This window comes from Piliocolobus tephrosceles, chromosome 12, assembly GCF_002776525.5.
Source record: "Piliocolobus tephrosceles isolate RC106 chromosome 12, ASM277652v3, whole genome shotgun sequence".
NCBI lineage: Eukaryota > Metazoa > Chordata > Mammalia > Primates > Cercopithecidae > Piliocolobus > Piliocolobus tephrosceles.
The window spans coordinates 105,220,145-105,243,868 of record NC_045445.1 but is presented as its reverse complement, the minus strand read 5'-3'; the positions used below and the strand labels follow the sequence as shown (position 1 = coordinate 105,243,868).

General features: G+C 36.7%; 1 pseudogene; it reads left to right on the top strand.

The window, feature by feature from the left end:
• Positions 1-8,588: 8,588 nt before the first annotated feature.
• Positions 8,589-8,806, top strand: LOC111536404 (annotated as a pseudogene).
• The last annotated feature ends 14,918 nt before the right edge of the window (positions 8,807-23,724 follow it).

Genomic DNA, 23,724 nt, shown 5'->3' with positions numbered 1-23,724 from the left:
CAGATAATAAATACATGCAGCAAGAAAATGAATAGATTTAAGTTCTAAGTATAAATATTAGTAAATCACAAAAGTGTAATACTTATCTTAAAAATTGCTAAACAATATGTACAATATGATAAAATTTATTTCAAATTAAAAAATAAAAGTCAAATGTCTATCAGCTACTGATAATTAAACAAATTGTAGTTCACTTATTCCATGGCATTGTACAGGAGGAAAAATAAATTTCTCTCTCTGTTCTGAGTTCTTAGCTGGAACCCTGTAACAAAAGACAGATTAACAAGAGAAAAACAAATAGAAATTTACTAACATCTATACCTCATATATATGTAAACTAAAAATCCTAAGCCCTCCACCAACTGCACAGACCCTGTCTTGGCCAAGGGGACCCCAAGGAAACCTTAAAAACTGAGTTCCCAGCTGTGATGGGAAAGGAGATCAGATACGCCTTGTTATATACCCTCCCTTTTGGAGTTTAGGCACAACTGACCAGCGCTGATGTTAAAACAGAGATCATAAGAATGACAAAAGATACTCTGTGGCATACTAAATTATAAACAAGACCTAAGACCATATAAGGCAAGGGTTAAGTCCCATCTGAAGGCCATCAATCTTGCTACATAAAATCCTTAACTTAAAACATTCCTTTCGGTTGACTCAAAGTGTTAGACAGAGCCTTACTCTTTTAACCAAATGCAAATTAAAGAATCTCTGAGTCCACCTATAACCTGGAAGGTCCTGCTTCAAGTTATCCTGCCTTTTTGGGCCGAATCAATGTATATCTTCCATATATTGCTTTGTGCCTTTGCCTATAACTCCTGCCTCCCTGAAATGTATAAAACCAAACTATAATCCGACCACGTTGGGTATACTTTATCAGGATTCTTTGAGACTATGTTTCCTCAAGCTGTGTTCACTCCTACTGGCTCAGAATAAACCCTCTAAAAATATTTTACAGTCTGGCTTTTCCGTTAACATATACATAGGAAATATGCAAGGAATTAGTAATTTTCAAAACAGTGGTTTAGAGTTCAGGCTTAAACACCACCTTCTGTTGAAACAAAGAAAGAAGGATATTGAGAGGTGAGGAGGAGTTATGAAGATGTGACCGGGAAAAGTGTCCTTATCTCCAAAGACACAGGGAGAACAAGAAGAATCTAAACAAACAGGCCTTGCTAAGTTTTCTCCAGCTCATACCCTTTTGTCCTATATTAATGCTCTGTGACTTTCCACTCTTTATCAAACCAAGCATTAAAAACACTCAAGTTTGACCACTTCTTTGGATCTTCATTTACTTATGAAGGCTCTCATGTCATGTAAAATCTGTATTAAATAAATGGGTATACTTTTCTCTTGTTAATCTGTCTTTTATTATAGGAGTCCCAGCCAAGAACTCAGAAGGGTAGAAGGAAAATATATTTTTCCTCCTCCACACTTACCTGGAATAAATTTGAAAATTTATATTCTTTGAGAAAATCAACCATTTTATGCAGAATCACAAATGTATTTATATGGAGATGAGCAAATTAATGTCATACAATTCTTTTAATTTCCTTGGTATCTGTGGTTGTTTCTCGATTATATGTATTTTTTATTTAGGGTATTTGTACTTTCTCCCTTTCTTTGTTGATTAAGTTAACTAATGATTGTTATAGCCATTTCACTGTAACCCACAGGTATTTAGTTCTGCTCTCTTTCCAGGGCATATGGAAGACCATGCCTCTCATGTGATTAGTTCTAGGCAACAATCAGGGAGCAGTAGGGAGAGGGGCATGTGTCACATCCAGGCTGAGGGTGAAAAGTCCTGAAATCTTCCAGAGTTTCTTCCTTACTTGCAGTGAGCATGGAGGGCATGTGTTGATAAAGCAGAATCCCAAGTCGAATAAAACTGAGTTGTTGAGTTACTACATGGAAAAAAAGAAAAATGCTGCCTTGGAGAGTCTTTTAACTCACAGTAGACTTTGAGTGCATGAGAAATAAAATTTATGTGATAAGCCACTAACACTTAGGGATTGTTTACAATTAAAGCTAAAGCTTAGTTTATTCTGACTAATATAGTGATGTTACTCATTTTATTGACATTTCTAAATAATTGGCTCTTTGATTTATTTTTTAAATCTAGCAAATTTGTTTTCCATGTCAACAATTTGTTTTTACTTAATTTCCTTTCTCCTTACCTTAGATTTAATATGTTCTTTTCCTAACTTACTGAGTTTAATTTACATTTATTTTTCTTGATTATTACAATAAGTAGTTGGGGCTAAAATTTTTATTCAGAGCAATGCTTCAATTTTTATCTGATATACAGCATTTATATAATGGTATGCATTTATTTTTGGGTTGATAGTTTTCCCTCTTATATCGGTTGTTTGGAAACAAAGTTGTATTTCACTTTAATTTAAAGGTGAATTTTTTTCATTTTACTTTTGTTGTTAACTTCCACTTCTGTGTTATTGTGGTCAGAAAATATTTTCTGCTTCTTCTATAAATGTCAAAGCAAATGAAAATTGTGTATCATATTGTTCAAATCTTCTGCTTCTTTCCTGCTTGTTCTAATTTGACATGCATAAAAGATTGACTCTTCAAATTGTAGATTATTTTATTTCTTACAAGGACACATGAGTCATTTACCAAAATTTACCATATAACATATTTCAAAGGAATAAAATTATTCAGAGTACGTTTCTTATGACAATGGAAGCAAGCTAGACATTATTTTTAAAAAGATAACCAGAACATTCCCATATTTCAAAATTTAAAAACACACCTTTAAATAGATAATAGGTCAGAGGAGAAATAATAATATAGATTATAAAATATTCCAAATTGAATAATAATTAAAACACAAGCTGTCATAGCTTATGGAATACACATAAATCTATATATGTAAGGGAATTTGTAAACTTAAATGCAAATCTTTTTTTTTATTTATTTTTTATTTTTTATTATACTTTAAGTTCTAGGGTACATGTGCATAACGTGCAGGTTTGTTACATATGTATATATGTGCCATGTTGGTGTGCTGCACCCATCAACTCATCAGCACCCATCAATTCATCATTTATATCAGGTATCTTTTCCTTATTCCTTGGGATATGTGAAAAAGTACTTAACTTTATTCATTATTAAATACACAAATTAGACCAGTCATGGTGGCTTATGACTATAATCCTAGCTCTTTGGGAGGCTGAGGTGGTAGGATTGCTTGAGCCCAGGAGTTTGAGACCAGCTTGTACAACATGGTGAGAGTCTCCACAGTGAAACAAAAAATAAAAAATTAGCTGGGTGTAGTGGTGCATGCCTGTAGTCTCAGCTTCTCTGAAGGCTGGAGCAGGAGGATGGCTTGGGCCCAGGAGATTGAGGCTGCAGTGAGCCGTGATCACGCACTCCAACCTGTGTAACAGAGTGAGACCCTGTCTCAAAAATAATTTAAAAAAATAAAAATGCAAATTAAAAAGTCACAATGAGATATCACAACATACTTACTAGAATGGCTAAAATTAAGAAGAATGAAAATATCAAGAATTTAAAGGATTTGGAACAGCTACAACCCTCATATATTATGGGCAGTACTGTAAATTGGTACAACCACTTCTGGAAACTGGGAGTTTTACTCTTTACTGCATATCCTATAAAAATAATTTTTAGATATATGCCCAAAGAAATACATATCTATGTGCATCAAAAGTCATGTGCAAGAGTGTTCATAGACACATCATTCATAATGGCCAAACACAAAAAATCACTCAGATATTCATTAGTAGAGTGGATAAATGAATTGAGTATATTCATGTAAAATATAGCAATAAAAATTAATGAACTATTGCTATGTGCAATGATAGTGATGAATTGTCCACATAAATATAATGTTGGGCAAAATATCCAGACATAAAAGAGCACATGCTGCATGTTTCCATTTGTATAAAATTCACATGGGAAATTAACATGGGGTTAGGAAACAAGATATTGGTTACATCTAGGAGGAGAGTGGGGTTTGCACTTCGGAGGGAACGCAGGGATCACTTGCAGAATGCTGGTCATATTTTAGTTGTTATTTGGATGGTAACTCATATTATTATTTTGTGAGCAGAAAACCTGTGATTTGTGCCATTTATTTCATGTATTTTATATTTCTTTAAAAATGTTAAGCAACTGAATTGGAAATTACTATTTTGTTATATATGTCAGATACAAAAAGGTAATACTGATCTGAACCAAATTTGAGTTGCAGAGACAGAGCAAGAGAATATTTAGGCTGAAAAAAGGAACAATTTGAATGTGCAAGCTCTCACTGCATTAGCTCCTGGAATTGTGTTTTGAATGATAATGTGCTACATGATCCTTCTTCCAAATAATTCAGTTTTAGTCACATTAAAGATTTGCTCTTTTATTTAACCTCCTTCTGTAATTTTGCTTTTAGTGATCCTGCTAATTTGCGTAAGCTAACTTTCTCCTGCATCCTGAAACATCTTTGGTCTACTCTCAAAATGTATTTAGAATACAACAAGGTCTCACCCTCTCCACCCCAGTTTGCCTGGTCAAAGACACTTTATCTCTCCCCTAAAGAGATAACATATACTCCTAAACGTCTCTCTGCTTTCCCACTCCCCTCTTGTCTAGTTGACACAAAGAAGCCAGAGGGATTCCATTAAAGGTAAGTTAAATAAAGTTACTATTCTACTCAAAACCAGAGGGATTACCATTAAATGTAAGTCAGATATATTCTACTCAAAACATTCCAATGGCTTCTCATTCACTAAAAGTCAGATTTGAAACCTTTACCCTAACCAAGAAGACCAAACAAATATCTGACCCCATATCTAACCCTTCTACTCTCGTTAATGCGATATTAACATCACTGGTTTCTTTTCTACTCCTATAATTTGATTAGCAAAATTCTGCCTCAGAGTCTTTGCACTTGATGTTCCTCCTACCTATTATTCTCTTTCCACAGATGGCCATTTTGCTTATGCTGTTTCTCCGGATTCTGCCCAAATGTCACCTCCACAGAGGTCTTGCTTGACCACTGTATCTAAACTATCACACTCTCTCACACATAAATCACCCACCGCTCCTTTTCCCTGCTTTATTTTGTTTCTTCACAGAATTTATTATTATATAGCATTATATTATAAATCTTAATTATTTAGATTTCTGTTTCTTGTACTAGAATGTAATTTCTACGAGACCATGGAATTTTTCCTGTTCCAACTTACATCTTCAGCATGTAGAATAATAATGGGCAGAAAGTAGGACTCAATAAATCAGTGTTGAATGAATGAATAGCTGAATGATAGAATAAATGTTAATGTGAGTGGTTAGACTGTGATACAAACGAAAGTGGCCCAATTGTCTTACCTTAGTTTCTTCCTCAGGAAACTGATCCTCAGACAAGAAACTGAAACCCACCAGATCACTGCATCCAGGCAATGAGATGCCAGACCCCTCATTCATCATGATCGCTTCCTTACCTCTCCCTGTTTCCTGTTTTCCCACATGTAGTTACATGCCTTACCGCCTATGTAAACCCCCAATTTTAGTTGGTTGGAAGAAATGGATTTGAAGTTTGGCTCCCAATTCTCTGCTTTACATCACCCAAATAAAAAGCCTTCTTCCCTGGCAATACTCACTGTCTCAGTGATTGGCTTTCTGTGCAGTGAGCAATGGGACCTAGACCAACCCCCTGGTGTTTTGGTAACACAAATTTGGCACATGTATTTTCTAAAATAATCTATTGAATCAACACAGCTCATTTCACACCAGGAGTAGATCATTTTTTAACAACCCCTTCCTTTCTATGATAACATTATTGCAGTAATAACTATGCAATAATAAATAATAATGACCATTTTCTTGATTTGGTCTATAGTATTAATACAAATAATTAAACATTGAGAAGATGAATATATTTTAATTTTAATGATCTTATTTAAATTCAATGAGATGATTTCATTTATAAAGTAAATTTCAGATTTACCAAACAAAAATATCTCTCCTTAAAATTCACATCCTGTTTCATCATTTTAAAGTTTAAACACAAATAAAAATTCTAAATGTTTACAGAGATCAACAGAAATAGCAGAATTAAAGTAACTCAAGCTCTCTTTATTTTTATAATCACCGTGCTATCATTGTTTATTTCAAATCTATTATATACACACAATAATGTGTAATAACACAGGGATTAGAGATGGAAACTGTGCTGAAGTGAGCTTGAATGATTCTGAACCATTATGGACTTATTCTTGAGAGGAGTGTGGAGCTGATTGGGCATGTGTTGAGGACCCACCATATAAATGGGAGTTCTCTAAATTAATTTTCATTAATTTGAATACAAAGTTTATTAAATAAATGTTACAAAAATGTGCTAATTTGAAGTGTATATATAAATTATTGAAGCCTAACAATAAATATAGTAATTGTTTAGAACTTAGACCAATAAAATATTTTGAGGGAAGAGAGGAATATTTAATCACTGACATTGTGTAATGTTGTTGACAAAAGGTGAAACAAAAAACCTTTGTCTAAGAAAGAAGAAAAGAGGCTGGGTGTGGTGGCTCATACCTGTAATCCCAACACTTTGAGAGGCTGAGAAGGGCGGATTACCTGAGGTCAGAAGTTTGAGACAAGCCTGGCCAATGTGATGAAACCCTGGCTGTACTAAAAATATAAAAATTAGCCGAAGGTGGTGACGTGCACCTGTAATCCCAGCTACTCGGGAAGCTGAGGCAGGAGAATTGCTTGAACTCAGAAGGCGAAGGTTACAGTGGGCCAAGATCGTGTCATTGCACTCTAGCCTGGGGACGACAAGAGCAAATCTCCGTCTCAAAAAAAGAGAGATGAAAAAACAAGAAGTTGAGATTTTAATGTTATACATACCTAGAAAATAATACATAGAAAAAAAGTTATAATACATAGAAAATAGAAGGATAAGTTAAATTATTCCATGAAGAAACAATCAGACAAATCAAGCATGGATGATATTCTACAGAACAACTGGCCTAAAATCTTCAACAATCAATGTCATAAAAACGAGGATGAGGAGAGGCATAAGAGCTAAATGCAATGCATAAATTGGATTGGACCCTCATTTAAAAAAAAAAAAAAACATAGAAGACATTGAGATAGTTGGGGCAATGTTAATATGTACTGAATATCTGATGACATTATTAAATTATTGTTACTATTTGTAGGAAATTGTTTATCAATACTAGTAACCAAAATTCCAAATTTTTAAAATTAGACACAATTTATTCCCTATTTATTGGCAATGATTAAAAAGAATTCTAGGCCACGTGCAGTGGCTCACACCTGTAATCCCAGCACTTTGTGAGGCCAAAGCAGGAGAATTGCTTTTGGCTAGGACTTTGAGACCAGCCTGAGCAACATAGTGAGACCTCATCTCTATGAAATGTTTTTTAAAAAAATTAGCTAGGAGTGGTGGCATACCTATAGTCCCAGCTGCTTGGGGGGCTGAGGCAGAAGGATCCGTTGAGACCAGAAGTTCAAGGTTGCAGTGAGTTAGGATTGTGCCACTGCACTCCAGCTTGGGCAACAGAGCAAGATCCCATCTCTTAAAAAAAAAAAAAAAGAATTGCAAGAGTTCTAAATTATAAAGAATTTAGCATTCTAAAACTTGAAAAAGAATTTTAACTCTAAAGGATTAAAAAGAGTTTTGGTGGTATAGCAAAATGACTCTGCAAAGGAATGAGCTGCTAGAGCATATGAATAATAACTGTCCACTTAAACCACTTCCAGAAACTGAAAATAGTCATGGATATAAACATGGAAACAACCTCATGATAACCATTCTGTATTTACAAAATAAACTTGTTCAACATGGTATTAGTTAAATAGGAGACATGTGTAGACATCAAAAATGATAATATAGACATATTTTTATTAAGAAGGATAGAATTTCATTATATATCAATAAGGTAAGACAATGGGTTACAAATAGTGCATAGCATTTAAGCCCATTTTGTCATATATTTATTGACAGGTATATGCTCAAGAATAGAATAATATAAAATAGAAACTGCATATTTGAGTAGCAGAATTGCATCTGGCTTATTTTTGCTTCTCTATATCTTTGAAATTTTCAACATAGCATATATTTTCATAAAATTAAATTATCTAAAGTTAATTAACTTCTTTTTCAAAGCCATTATTTTGGTTTCTAGGCACCTTAAAACATTAGTTAATTGAAAACGGAAATGGAAGTCTGAGAACCTGCAGTTTGTAGGAAAGGCTGGTGGCCACTGCTGCAGTGGTTCTTGTCCCAGTGCACAGCAGAGATGGAGGCTTTGGTGCTGGCAGAACAAGTTGTAGTGTGTCATCCCCACATTTCTGGGGATCTGTAAGTCCTACCTGACTCATGGTGGGATGAGGAACCCACACTTGCCAAGGCTGAGGGACAGGAGTGAACATGGTCCCCTTAGAAATTTAAACCTTCTCTCAGACATGTACAGTGGAACTAAAGAAGATAAACAACCAAGGGTAATCTAAAATAGTGATTGGCTCACTAATAATCCCAGGACAAAATGAGAGATCATTAATCAAGAATAAGTGAAACTACTAGAAAGATGTCTGATATAAAGGCTTGGGCTGAATATGTTGCATAATGGGCTGCCAAGGACCCATATGGTTTTCTTACAAAAGATATTTTGGACTTTACTCCACTGTTACTAGCAGGTGCTGTACTGTTTTGGAAATTGGCCAAGACGATCGAGGTCAGGAGCAAGAGAAGAAACAAAAACATCAAGAAAATATTGCAAAAACTAAACAACTATAAAAGGACTGAAAAAATGAGCAGGTTCTACAATCAAAGGAAAATAATTTGGAAAATTATGCAGCCTTGGAAAGACCTATGAAGATTTCTTCTTTCGATTTCATAACAGTCTTATTTAGCAAACAAAATCTGACCATATGGAAGAATTGTATTAGTTCTAACTTATTACTATAGCAACTTCTAAGTTTGGGTATAGAAGTTTGTTAGTATCTATTGACAATTCTTATAAATTAGCACTTACTATGGTACAAATTATTTATAACTGACTTAGTCATTTGCCATTTTGCAGCTTTTGTACTGAAATGAAAATATCTTTTGGAGAAAAATGACTTTTGATTATGAACTCTATTCAAATAATGGTTTAAAATGGGGTCCTGTTTTGGGTAAAGAAAATTAAGAATGTGAAAAGTCAGGATTGTCCTCTCTGAGGTGAAAAGTATGCTTTGGCTTAAAAGAGATACAGTACATTAATCACATATTTTGTTATTATTGCATATTTCTTGGAATAGAATCATTTCTGGGTTTATCAAAGCAAAGTAATATTAATCAATAAGTACATCTAATTGCTGCATTTTTCTGATTTTAGTCTTTCAGACAACTGGTAATTATCAAGACATTCTGCATTTTTAAAACATAATTTTATAAAAAATTCTTTTATGTTGACTATGTAGAATTTTGTCTACTAGATATAACAGTTTTTGTACCTAAAAGCACTGCCATTTTCTTAGAGATAACTTGTTGAGAAAAGTGACACTATTATTTAAAGCTTGCAATAAATATGTCAAACGCTGTAGTACCTTGGAACCAGTTTATTCTTTTTTTTTTTTTTTTTTTTTCCTTTTCTGAAACAGAAGTCTTGCTCTGTCGCCCAGGCTGGAGTGCAGTGGTGTGATCTCGGCTCTCTATAAGGTCCATGTCCCGGGTTCACGCCATTCTCCTGCCTCAGTCTCCCGAGTAGCTGGGACCACAGGTGCCTGCCACCAAGCCCAGCTTTTTTTATATATATATTTTTAGTAGAGACGGGGGTTTCACCGTGTTAGCCAGGATGGTCTCCATCTTCTGACCTCGTGATCCACCCGTCTCGGCCTCCCAAAGTGCTGGGATTACAGGAGTGCGCCATCGCACCTGGTCAAGAACCAGTTTATTTGTATGCTAAGTACCACTGTGAAATAGAATGTCCTATCCCATAATTTGCTGATTATATAGATTCCACTTTTGGTTTTTTATCCCATTCTCTGTTTTAATTTATGTGGTAGTAATGTCCAATATTTTTTGATCGAATAGGTTCAAGGTGAAAATTAAGACTTCAAATGATGTTTCAAGAACTCTCGAAGAGTTAACAGTTAAGTCATACTTCATAAGTAGTAAAGAATGTCTTAAAATTTAGAAAATTTCATTGGGCATAGTAGTAATTGGGTAAGAATAAATTATTTCAAAATAAAAATGTGCGATTACTAGAAGAGCTAAAGCATGCTTTTATTATTATTTTTTTCTTTTCTTTTTTTAGATGGAGTCTCAATCTGTTGCCGGGCTGGAGTACAGTGGCACAATCTTAACTCACTGCAACCTCAGCCTCCCGGGTTCAAGCGATTCTCCTGCCTAAGCCTCCTGAGTAGCTGGGACTACAGGCATGCGCCCAGCTAATTTTTGTATTTTTAGTAGAGACGGGTTTCACCATGTTGGCCAGGATAGTCTCGATCTCTTGACCTCGTGATCCACCTGTCTCAGCTTCCCAAAGTGCTGGGATTACAGGCGTGAGCCACCACGCCCAACCTTAAGCATGTTTCTTTTAGCTGAGTAGTATAACTGGAGCTTCTTACTATTAAACCTGGCATTTATAAATACATGGTCCAGTAATTTTATCCACTGTCAGTATTTAATAACTGGTTAATGTTTTATGCACCTCTGATAATGAATTTTAAGTTACAAAAAATTGTTCAACAGCTCTAATTTTAAAATGAAACTACATATTAAAATAAATTTGATACTTTTTTATGAAGACAAAAAAATTAGAAGAGAAACCTCTTAAAATGCCATAAATGTACATCTAGTAGCGAGCAAGAAGTCATATTTAGACTTCAGGAGGATTTTTATTAGCACATAAATATTATTTTTTAGAAAGACAATGTAACACTCTGAACATTTTTCTCAGGGAATGCAGAAACAAACCCTGAATCCCAGAACACCCAAAATAAGTTGGCATTTCAGATTCCAGTGGCATGTGATGGTTACTAGTTGTGCCTGCTTCTAAACTTACAGGGGCTCAGAACAAGAAACTTGGACTAGACTCCCAGACACCTGGGTTGGTCTTAGGGGTGGAGATTAAAGCCAGGCAACAATGTAGAGACATAGATTACAACCAGATTCTAAGCTAGCAAATACTTAAAGCCAATGTCCTTTAGTATTCTTTTATTGAAAGCAAGACAGAAGCTGCTTTTCTATTAGTCAACTTTGTATCCTGCTTTATATTGAAAATAAGGAATTTCATAAAGTTTAGCTTATTTTCAATTGTGTTATTCTACGCTGTTCTCACTATAAATAAACATCAAAAGTTAATCATACTAAGAACATGACAAGTGCATTCCTGAACTGCGTCCTTTGCATGAGCTTCTTATTCCCTCTACCTGGTCCACTTCTTCGAGATGACTGCAGAGCAAACTCCCTCACTGCCTTCAGTTCTATGCTGAAATGTCACTTCCTCAAAATTTGAACTAAAATGTCTCATTCAATACTTGAATGTTCTATTTTTCTGGTTTCAGGTTGAGAAAATCATTGCATTTTTTAGGTGATGCTTTTCACTAGTTTTCTTTCGTGATTTTTTAAAATTCTCTATCAGACAACTTTTGGGAAAGCATATTAAAGGGTTTAAAATTTAGATAATACAATAGGTCATTTGTCTTTATTGAACAGAAACTATACCACAGTTACTATGTTTTCGGAATTGTAACTGATTTTGCCTACCAAGCCATGTGACTCAGCTGAACAGGGACAACTTGTACCTGCTTGTCACAAAAGTGCTGAAAATAATAATACTCTGACTTGGGCAAGTAGTATTTCTTTCTTTTCTTTTCTTTTTTCTTTTTTTTTTTTAACTGTTTCTGGAATACTGTATTTTTTAATTTTTTTTATTAGAATTATACTTTAAGTTCTAGGGTACATGTGCATAACGTGCAGGTTTGCTACATATGTATACTTGTGCCATGTTGGTGTGCTGCACCCATCAACTCGTCATTTACATCAGGTAAAACTCAGAATGCAATCCCTCCCCCCTCCCCCCTCCCATAATAGGCCCCAGTGTGTGATGTTCCCCTTCCTGATTCCAAGTGATCTCATTGTTCAGTTCCCACCTATGAATGAGAACATGCGGTGTTTGGTTTTCTGTTATTGTGATAGTTTGCTGAGAATGATGGTTTCCAGCTGCATCCATGCCCCTACAAAGGACACAGACTCATTCTTCTTTATGGCTGCATAGTATTCCATGGTGTATATGTGTTACATTTTCTTAATCCAGTCTGTCACTGATGGACATTTGGGTTGATTCCAAATCAACCAAAGATAAGCATTTGCTTATCTGTAAAGGATTTTATTTCTCCTTCACTTATGAAGCTTAGTTTGGCTGGATATGAGATTCTGGGTTTAAAATTCTTTTCTTTAAGAATGTTGAATATTGGCCCCCACTCTCTTCTGGCTTGTAGAGTTTCTGCTGAGAGATCTGCTGTTAGTCTGATGGGCTTCCCTCTGTGGGTAACCTGACCTTTCTCTCTGGCTGCCCTTAAGATTTTTTCCTTCATTTCAACTTTGGTGAATCTGGCAATTATGTGTCTTGGAGTTGCTCTTCTCGAGGAGTATCTTTGTGTCGTTCTCTGTATTTCCTGAATTTGAATGTTGGCCTGCCCTACTAGGTTGGGGAAGTTCTCCTGGATGATATCCTGAAGAGTGTTTTCCAACTTGGTTCCATTTTCTCCCTCACTTTCAGGCACCCCAATCAGACGTAGATTTGGACTTTTTACATAATCCCATACTTCTTGCAGGCTTTGTTCATTTCTTTTTCTTCTTTTTTCTTTAGACTTCTCTTCTCGCTTCATTTCATTCATTTGATCCTCAATCACTGATACTCTTTCTTCCAGTTGATTGAGTCAGTTACTGAAGCTTGTGCATTTGTCATGTATTTCTCGTGTCATGGTTTTCATCTCTGTCAGTTCGTTTATGGCCTTCTCTGCATTGATTATTCTAGTTATCCATTCATCCATTCTTTTTTTCAAGATTTTTAGTTTCTTTGCACTCTGTACATAATTCCTCCTTTAGCTCTGAGAAGTTTGATGGACTGAAGCCTTCTTCTCTCAACTTGTCAAAGTCGTTCTCCTTCCAGCTTTGATCCATTGCTGGCGATGAGCTGTGTTCCTTTGGAAGGGGCGATGAGCTCTTATTTTTTGAATTTCCAGCTTTTCTGCCCTGCTTTTTCCCCATCTTTGTGGTTTTATCTGCCTTTGGTCTTTGATGATGGTGACGTACTGATGGGGTTTTGGTGTGGGTGTCCTTCCTGTTTGTTAGTTTTCCTTCTAACAGTCAGGACCCTCAGCTATAGGTCTGTTGGAGATTGCTTGAGGTCCACTCCAGACCCTGTTTGCCTGGGTATCAGCAGCAGAGGCTGCAGAAGACAGAATATTGCTGAACAGCAAGTGTACCTGTCTGCTTTGGAAGCTTCGTCTCAGGGGTATACCCCGCCATGTGAGGTGTGGGATGTCAGTCTGCCCCTAGTGGGGGATGTCTCCCAGTTAGGCTACTCAGGGGTCAGGGACCCACTTGAGCAGGCAGACTGTCTGTTCTCAGATCTCAACCTCCATGTTGGGAGATCCACTGCTCTCTTCAAAGCTGTCAGACAGGGTTGTTTGCATCTGCAGAGGTTTCTGCTGCTTTTTTTGTTTGTTTGTTTAGCTGTGCCCTGTCCCCAGAGGTCGAGTCTACAGAGACAGGCAGGCCTCCTTGAGCTGCTGTAGGCTCCACCCAGTTGGAGCTTCCCAGCGGCTTTGTTTACCTACTTAAGCCTCAGCAATGGCGGGCGCCCCTCCCCCAGACTTGCTGCTGCCTTGCTGTTAGATTGCAGACTGCTGTGCTAGCAATGATGGAGGTTCCACGGGCGTGGGACCCTCTGGGTCAGGTGTGGGATATAATCTCCTGGTGTGCCGTTTGCTAAGACCCTTGGTAAAGCGCAGTATTGGGGTGGGAGTTACCCAATTTTCCAGGTGTTGTGTGTCTCAGTTCCCCTGGCTAGGAAAAGGGAGTTCCTTCCCCCTTGCGTTTCCCAGGTGAGGCGATGCCTCACCCTGCTTCAGCTCTCACTGGTCGGGCTGCAGCAGCTGACCAGCACTGATTGTCCGGCACTCTCTAGTGAGATGAACCCGGTACCTCAGTTGCAAATGCAGAAATCACCCATCTTCTGTGTCGCTTGCGCTGGGAGCTGGAGGCTGGAGCTGTTCCTATTCAGCCATCTTGCTCCCTTTTCTTTTCTTTTTTTTAGAGACAAGATCTCTCTCTGTGTCCAGGCTGGAGTACAGTGGCATGATCATGGCTCACTACAGCCTCCACCTCCTGGGCTAAAGCAATCTTCCTGCCTCTGTCTCTGCCTCCCAAGTAGCTGGGACCACAGGTGCACACCCTCACTGCCAGCTACTTTTTTTATTATTTGTAGACTGTGCCTCACTGTGTTGCCCAAGCTCGTCTTGAATTCCTGGGCTCAAGCAATCCTCCTGCCCCAGCCTCCCAAAGTGCTGAGATTATAGGCATAAACCATCATGCTCGGCCTCAAGTAATATTTGTGCTTCTATCAATTATCTATTGCTGCATAATGAGCCACCTGAAAATTGCTATTTAAAATTAGTAATTTTAAGTAACAACAAAATAGTATGTCTCACCATTGTGTGTAAGTGTTCAGGGAAATCTCTTTGTTAGTTTCACCTGAGCTCACTCATACAACCATTGTCAGCTGGAGCATCAGCTGGGTTGCAAGGCCCAAGATCCCCACTCACATGTCTGGCAGTTGATTCTAATCATCAGCTGGGGCACTGTGGTTCTCATCCTTAAATAGGATAAGCTTCCTTATGTGATAGTCTCATTGCAGCATTCAGGGACAGCAATCATAGAAGTTGCAATGTCTCCTAAGGTCTAAGGCCTACAGTTATCACAATGTCACTTTCATTTTTAGAAGAGAAACCTCTTAAAATGCTCTAAATATGTATATGTAGTAGTGAACAGAAAGTCATATTTGGAGTTCTACTGGATTTTTTATTACAGCATATGAATATTATTGCTTAGAAAGACAATATAACATTGAACATTTTTTTCAAGATATGCAGAAACAACACCTGAATCGCAGATATCCCAGAGTAAGTTGGGATTTGAGATTCTAGTTGCACGTAATGTTGACTAGTTGTACCTGCTCCCAAACATACAGGGGCTCAGAACAAGAGACTTGGTATATCTGAGGAGTGATGGGGGCAGATTATGAGAAGGTGAAGGGAGGAAATATGTAGTGAATAAAGGTTGCCTTGGTATGCAGATATGTCTTCAGGTGATAAAAAAAATTTCTTTCAGAATAGTTCTTCTCTTGGTACAGATGCCTTTTATTAACAAAAATTTCCTTTACAAAAGGGGAGTTTTATAGTTTGCAATTGAGGGGGAGGTGGGAAGCTTTTCCCTCTTTGGCCGATTCTCAACTTCTTTTAGCTCAAAGTAATCAATATGCCAAAGTGACATAATTTGGAATAGAATATCCTGATCTTTCTCAGTCATATTTTGGGATGGCATATCCTGAACCCCATCAATACTTTCTCTAAAGTCCAGAAATTTTTCTCAAAGATATATATTTTAAATTCTTACTTGGTAGATAAGGGAGCATAGGGGAGAGTGGGACTGTTTTTTTCAAGGGAAAGTTAGCCCCAAATCCAAAATGTACAACCGATAAATCTACCGAACTCTCATTGAAGGGCCCTGCCTGGGTGTCCTCTTGCCTCTCATTTAGTCCATGATGGAGAATTAGAAATGGGCTCCTTAGAAGCAGAACCAGAAAACTGCTAGTTAACACCAGCACATGGGCTTTGGGAATCCTAAAGAAGGCGCCAAAGCATGAATAAGTAGACATGAGGAATTACACATTATAGGATGGTCATGTGTACAAAGAAGGGGGTAGGTGAAGGATGAGATAATGAGTGAGTCCTGGGAGTTGCATGTTCAAGTAGCTGGAAGTTGTTGGGCAATACATCTAAACTCTTACTGAGAGACAAATGCTCCGGATTTATCCTGCACAGTGACGAGCTCGTTCCCATTTTTGCCTCCTTCACTCCACAACCTGGCTTGTGCTTGTAAAACAATGCACTTTTATCTTCCATGATAGGATATTGGGATGCATAATTTAACTATTTTACTCCTTCAAATGCTCCAGTTTCACCCTTGGGGTAGAAGGAGGTAGACAAGGAGGGTAAGTTGTATAAATGCCAGCAACTTTTCAATTTCACAGAAATTAGTTTTAGACAACATTGTGTGGCCGAGGGATCAGAACAGCTCATTCTTGCAGATAGCTTGTTTATTGCTGGAAGAGATTTTCAAAAGGAGAGTGGACCTTGTGTGAAATCCAAGTTAGCTGAACCTACAGTGGGTTCCTTCACTTAATAAAGTGACCTGATGCTATTGCTTATCACTGTCTCATGTCTTGGTCAGAGTAGTTCTTCTCTTGGTACAGATGCCTTTTATTAACAAAATGAGCCACCTGAAAAATTGTTATTCAAAATTAGTAATTTTAAGTAACAGCAGAATATTATGTCTCACCATTGTGTGTAAGTTTTCAGGGAAATCTCTTTGTTAGTTTCACCTGAGCTCACTCATACAACCATTGTCAGCTGGAGCATCAGCTGGGTTGGGTTGTTCTGCTCCTGATAACCCGATGTTCTCGCCATGAGTTCCCTTTCACCCTTTCTCATCTTCCTTCTTCTTTTTTCATCTCATGATGACTTAAAATGGCTCCTCTCACCACTGAAACAAGCAATGACATTAAGAGCTACATGGTTGGTATCCACCACAGAACCTCCTGTGTAATTTGTCTAAACTGCTATTTACCTGAGCCCCAAGTAGGAGGGGTGCTGGTGAGATAACTTTCACTGCAATTTGCAATTTTGAATTACGAAAGTGGTCAAAGGACAGTGGGAGATTGTTCTGTCTCTCAGGATCTCTAGTTTTTTGTGTTTGTTTGCTTTGTTCTGATATGAGCGGAAATGCCTCCAGTGTTTTCTTTTTATTTAAAATATTGGTTTTAGAAGTAAGGGTGTGTGTGTGTGTGTGTGTGTGTATATGTGATTTAGTAATTTATTATATATGTTTATAGCATATATGTAAATTAGTGCATAAATATTTACACATATTATAGCTTCATTTTGTATTATAGCTTTTAAATTCTGTCAATGGCTTTTCCAGCATCTGTAGAAATAACCAGATGTGCAGTCATTTTTTTGTCAATATATCAATCTGGTGTATGGTACTAATGAATTCCTTAATATTGACCCATATTCTTGGAATAAATCTCACTCAATCATGGTATATTATTTTCTTACTGTAATGTTGAATTTTGTTAGCTAATATTTTGTTATTTCTTAAAATTTACACTGGAGTGATATTGGTCTGTAGTTTGCATTTATGTACTGTCTTTATCAGGTTTTGCATCACAAAAGTAATAAGGAAGTTTTCCCTTTTGTAGAACATTAGAACAACATCTTTGAGGGTTTAGTAGAGTCTTCTTGGGAAAACATCTAGACCCTATTTTTCTGTAGGGCTATTTCTTAATGATATTCTCAATATTTTTATATGAAAATCGGTCTGTTTAAGCTTTCTAATTCTAGTAGGGTAAATTTGGTAATATGTATTTCCATAGGAAATTATCCATTTTATCTTAATTTTCAAATTCATTTCTATAGAGAAAAATCTCTTCTGTTTCAACAGTTCTTGTCATTTCTTAATTGGCGTACTTGTACTTTATCCCTTCATTTCTTGGACAAGTTAGCTAGTGGTGTTTCTGCTTTTTTTTTGTTTTTAATAAAGTGATTTTGATTTATTAATGAGGTCTCTTTTGTTCCATTCTCAATCTCTGCTTTTGCCTTTATAGTTGCCTTTCTTGTGCTCTCTTTTGGTTTACTTTGTTCTTTCCTAGCTCTTTTTTAAAAACTTATGAATTTTCTTGCAATCACTGCTTTACATATATCTCTTACATTCTGATACATACTGTTTTCATTGTCTTTATTCGTATAAATTCTGTAATTTTACTCTATGTTTCCCCTTCACCCAGGAGTTGTTTCATAGAAGGATTTTTCATTTCCAGGTGAAAGAGCTAATTTGTTTTATATGTTTGCTTGTTTGTTTTTGTCAATAATTTCCAGTTTTATTATATTGTGATCAGATATGTTATTTGAACTATTTCAACATAATGTAAATTACTGATGTTTTCCTTGTGACCTAATGTAGGATTGGATTTTGAGAATGGATTAATAGGTGCTTGAACAGAAGGTATATCAGAATGTACAGCTCATGTATGTTCATAAAATCTACTTTATTGATCAAGTTGTTTAGGTATTTTTCTCCTTATTTTCTTTTTGTCCTTTTGATCTGTCTTGCACTGAGAGTGTTATAGTAACATCTGTTATGATTCCTATGTTTTTATATGTTTCCTTGAATGTTCTGTAGTTTTTGTTTCAAAAATATGGATGCTGTCTACTTTTAGTGCATGAATATTCACACACATTATGGCTCCACTTTGCAGTGCAATGTTTAGCCACATGCAAAAAAATGTCCTTTTTGTCATATTTAATGCTTTGGGGCTTAAATTAAACTTTGCTGATACCGACATCTCTATGCCTATGCTTCCTTTGCTTCTGTTTAGTATACCTTTCTCATTTGTTTATTTTTGCCTTTCTAAATTTCTTAATTATAGGTATGTATCATGTTCATGGCATATTGTTGTGGTGTGTTTTGTGAGAAAATTAAAAATATTTTTTAAAATAAATGAATGTATTAGTTATTAGGGAGAAAAGTAATATATTTTTCTTACACATCACTAGGTTTATGGCTGAGACTCCTGTAACAAAATATAGATTAAAAAGAGAGAAGCACAACAAATTCACTTAGTGTAAGTTGTACATGACACAGGAGCCTTCAGAAATGAAGACCCAAAAACTCAGCAAAAACTGTTTTTGTGGACAATCATGCAGAGATATAATTAGAAGACAAAAGGGTAAATGGTAAGAAGCTGCAGGAAACTTAGCAAGGCCTGTTTTTTCAGATTCTTCTTGGCCTCTCTGTGTGACATTCCTTCCCTCTCAGTATGGGGTAGTCTACTTGTCACATGAAGGTCTTCAAGGTAAGAGGAAGGGAGAAGATCAGAGATTAGCCTTCCTAGGTTTTCTGGCCTACTTCAGGGAAGAAGAAACAAGGGAAATTTCAGTTTCTATGGCCCACTTTATAAGAGAAGAGATAGGAGGAAGTCAGAGAGAAGCTCCTGCTTTTTTGTTTGTTTGTTTGTTTTTCAATTTACTTCAGCTTAAAATACTCAGTATGTCAAGATGCTATATTTTGTGGTAGTGTTTCCTACCACATCATTATCTATTGCCAGACAAACAACTCCACAACTTAGCAGCTTGAAACAACACACATTTATTATGGTATAGTTTCTCTGAGTCAAGAATCAGGGAGTCTCTTAACTGGAATCTCTGGCTCACGGTCTTCCATAAAGCTCCAGTCGAGTTGTTGGCCAGGCTAGTTATCTTAAGGTTCAGCACTTTAAAGATTCACCTCCAAGCTCTTCTAGTTGTTGTCAAATCTCATATTCTTGTTAGTTGTTGGCTGGAGTTGTCAGTTTCTTACCATGTGATCCTCTCTACAGGACAGCTCACAATATGTCATCTGGCTTCTCTCAGAACAAGCGAGTAAGGCAGTGAGAGAGAATAAGACAAAAGCCACAATCTTTTTGTAACCTGATCTTTGAAGTGACATCTCATCACTTTTGCAATATACTATTCATTAGAAGGTAGTGGGTAATTTCAGTCTATACTCAAGGGAAGGGAATTACACAAAGGCTTGAATACTAGGAGGTAGGACTTTTTGGGGATTAAAAGCTACCTACCACAGTTTTCCTTCTGGCTCTCAAGGATTCGCTTCCTTTCCACATGCAAAATACACTCACCCCCTCTGAAGGTCCTCAAAATTCATAAATCGTTAAAGTGCCAGCTCAAGGTTTAGAATCTCGTTATCTAAATCAGGTCCAGGTGCTGCTACCTGGGTGAAGTTCCTCTTGTCTTGTGGACCTGTAAAACTAAATAGCCAAGTTATCTTCCTCCCAACACACCCAACATATAATTGTGGAACAGACATGGAATTAACACTATAGATATTCCTATTTAAAAAGGGAGAAAATGGGAAGCAAAAAGGAATCACTGGTCTGCAGAAATCTTAAATCCATCCAGGCAAATGTTAGATATTCCTTGATTGGGCCTGGGTACTTGGCTTTACATGCCTAGCTTTTTGGTTTAGCCTTCTGAATCAGAATTCACAGCTGAGTGGTTTCCTCAGTTTGCTACCTACTAGTAGAATTTTGGGGATCCAAGAGCCTCTTTTCATTTTGTTTTCTCTTTGTCCCTTTCAGTCCAAGCTGGCAATGTTTTTGCTGATATGGTTTTATCAATAACTGTCTGGGTTTCCTGTAAATTTCATTGAGGTTTACTTCATTAGAGAAAAGCTACACCTACAATTCCCCCTTGAGATAAGTTCTTCTCTACCTTGTGTTCCTACCCATAGGGCTGTGAAACAGCACCTTTAAGCTTTTGATTTAAAGGATCTATAAGGCATACTCTTAATCTCTTTAAAGTGCCTTTTGTGTGACTGAATATAACTTTGAAGATCTAAATAGAATCTTTGATATTTCTTAAATTTTAACAAGAGATTTTACAGTCACACTTTTCATTTTTAGACAACGATTCCTGGAAGTGCTGTAGATTTGATCTTTACCCAGAAGTCATTTCTTAATTTTAGCATTATTTGCCATTTGGAGAGGCTAAGATTTTCAAAGCCGTAAGTCCTGGCTCTTTTCAAAAAAACACCACACCCTTCCCTCAATTTATCTCTCCCCTCTCACATTTTACCATAAGTATCAAGAAGCAACTAGGTGGTATCTTCAACACTTTACTTAGAAATAACCACAATTGGCTGGGCGCGGTGGCTCAAGCCTGTAATCTCAGCACTTTGGGAGGCCGAGACGGGTGGATCACGAGGTCAGGAGATCGAGACCATCCTGGCTAACACGGTGAAACCCCGTCTCTACTAAAAATACAAAAAACTAGCCGGGCGAGGTGGCGGGCGCCTGTAGTCCCAGCTACTCCGGAGGCTGAGGCAGGAGAATGGCGTAAACCCGGGAGGCGGAGCTTGCAGTGAGCTGAGATCCGGCCACCGCACTCCAGCCCGGGCGACAGAGCAAGACTCCATCTCAAAAAAAAAAAAAAAAAAAAAAAAGAAATAACCACAGTTAGACTACCCAGTTTATTAAGCACATTTTCTACTTCTCACATAACCACAGACAACAGTTACATTCTGCCACTACGTTATAAGAATCCCAGCTTGGGCAACGTAGTTAGACCCCAGCTCTACAAAAATAAATAAATAAATAAATAAATAAATAATAAAAATAAAATAAAATAAAAGCCAGATGTGGTGGCATATGCCTGTAGTCCTAGCTACTTAGGAGGCTGAAGTGAGAGGCTTGAGTCCAAGAGTTTGAGGTTACAGTAAGCTATAGTCATATAATCATGCCACTGCATTCTGGCCTAGATGACAGAGTGAGATCGTGTCTCTTAAAAAAACAAAAAAAAAAAAAAAAGAATTTTTAAAAGAATTTCCTTCCTTTGAGATTCCAATAACATTTTCCTCACTTTCCCTTAAGCGCTCACTAGTATCTTCTTCAAAGTCCCAAATTTTACAGCATGTTCAAGGCACTTTAAACATTTACTGACACTTTCCTCAAAATTCACTGCCCAGTTCCAATGCCATGCCCACAGTTTTATTTATTTGTATGTCAGTACAAGACTTCCAGGTAACAAAATCTGTACTCATCATCTAGTGCTATGTAGCAAATTACCCTGAAATGTGGGGGCTTAAAACTATAGACTTTTAACCTGTAGTTTCTTAGGGACAGGAATCCAAGGATGGACTAGTAGGGTTCCTCTAGTTCAGATTATTCCATAGTGCTATAATCATTGTATAGATGGGTTTAACTGACTGTGGTAGGTGCCTCTAATGATATGAATATTATTCTTTTACTGTCATTCATTTTTACTAGTTTGTCTCTCATCCATTTTGTTTCTTTCTTGGTCTTCTTTTCATTACCTTACTTGTTTTCTTGACTTTTTTCTATGCTCCTTATTAAGTTTCACTTGATATTCTACCTTGGGTACCTTATTACTAATTCTTTATTTCTAAGATATTTTGTCTTCACTTTAGTTCTTTCTTAAGACAATTCTCTTTTCATATCTCCTTGGTTTTTGTTGTTGTTGTTTTTCCATTTTCCTTCTTAGTGTTTGAGTTTCTTACAAGGTTTTTCATATCCTCAAACACATACTTGATTATATATTTAATTCTTACAGTTTTCTTCTGCTTTTTTTTCAGAGACTTCTCTTTGTATGTGTGAAATTTTCTCATTTGTGTGAAAGTTTATGTTCTGATTCTTAAGAATAGTTCTATATGAATTTGCTAATTTGCATTTTGTTCATTTTTATTGCATTGGGATGTTTCACAAGATTCCTAGTTTAGTGGTGCCCTTTCTCTTTACGTAACAAAGTTCATACATTGTAAACAGATTTGTTTGTTTGTTTAGGTGGGGTGGCAGGGCTGTGTGTCCTCTGGTTTTATGATTCTCTTTTGTTCTGTAGGATCCTACATTTTTCCCTTTAGTTTCTTTTTCCTCTCACCACCTAATTACCAAGTGGAGTTTCTTACCTTCTTTATTGACTTTTTTTCTCTTTCAGAAGCTATGTGTTTCAAAGATTGCCCCCTTTAAACCACAGGCACTTTGAAATGCCTTTCCTGTGATCCATGTTCTGATCTAGTCAGATGCTTTTTTAGAATATTCAGATTTAAGGTAGAATCAATCTTTGAGGATAATTTTGGATCAGTTGGCTCCTTCCTTATATTCCTTTTCTGTCTTCCCTACAGTTTTTCTCTTTTGCCTCGTGGCTGGAGGGTGGGGATTAAGGTGGTAGCATGGAAGATTGTACTGGAATTTGGTAATTTTTATTTTTTTAACCTATTGTTACTTGGAAGTTTTCGCATTCTATGTCTTCAAGTTATGCAGAGGGCTTTTTCTGTGTAAATTTACATTTGCCATCTTGTTATTTGATATTGTTTTAGGAAGATACGGTGGGAGAGTGGTAGCTTGGTGACCACCATTGTCTTCAGCTACCCAGAAGTTCTCCTTTTAATTTTTTTAAGCATTTCTAATTACTTTTTCAAATTTTGTGTGTGTTAAATTAGAAATATTGAGAAGCCAGGGACTATGTACATCTTGTTCTGGTTTATTCCATTTGTCTAATACAGGTATAATTATTGTAGAGTCAAAAGAGTACTACACTTCAGTCTGACATAAAGAATACTACATTCTGAAGACATGTGTTTACATCCTTAGCCTATTTAGTCCTTAGATTCTTTATCTATAACCAAGGATCTCACAGGATTGTTGTGGGAAAAGTTCAAGTATAAAAATGCTTGACAATAGTTATTGTCCTATCTATGCTTAACCAACACTTATCCAACACAGACACACACACACACACACAGTAACTCTACGTTAAAAACCTATACAGTTTTCTCTTTTATCTTATGCAATCCTTAGCATTTGATAATTACACTAA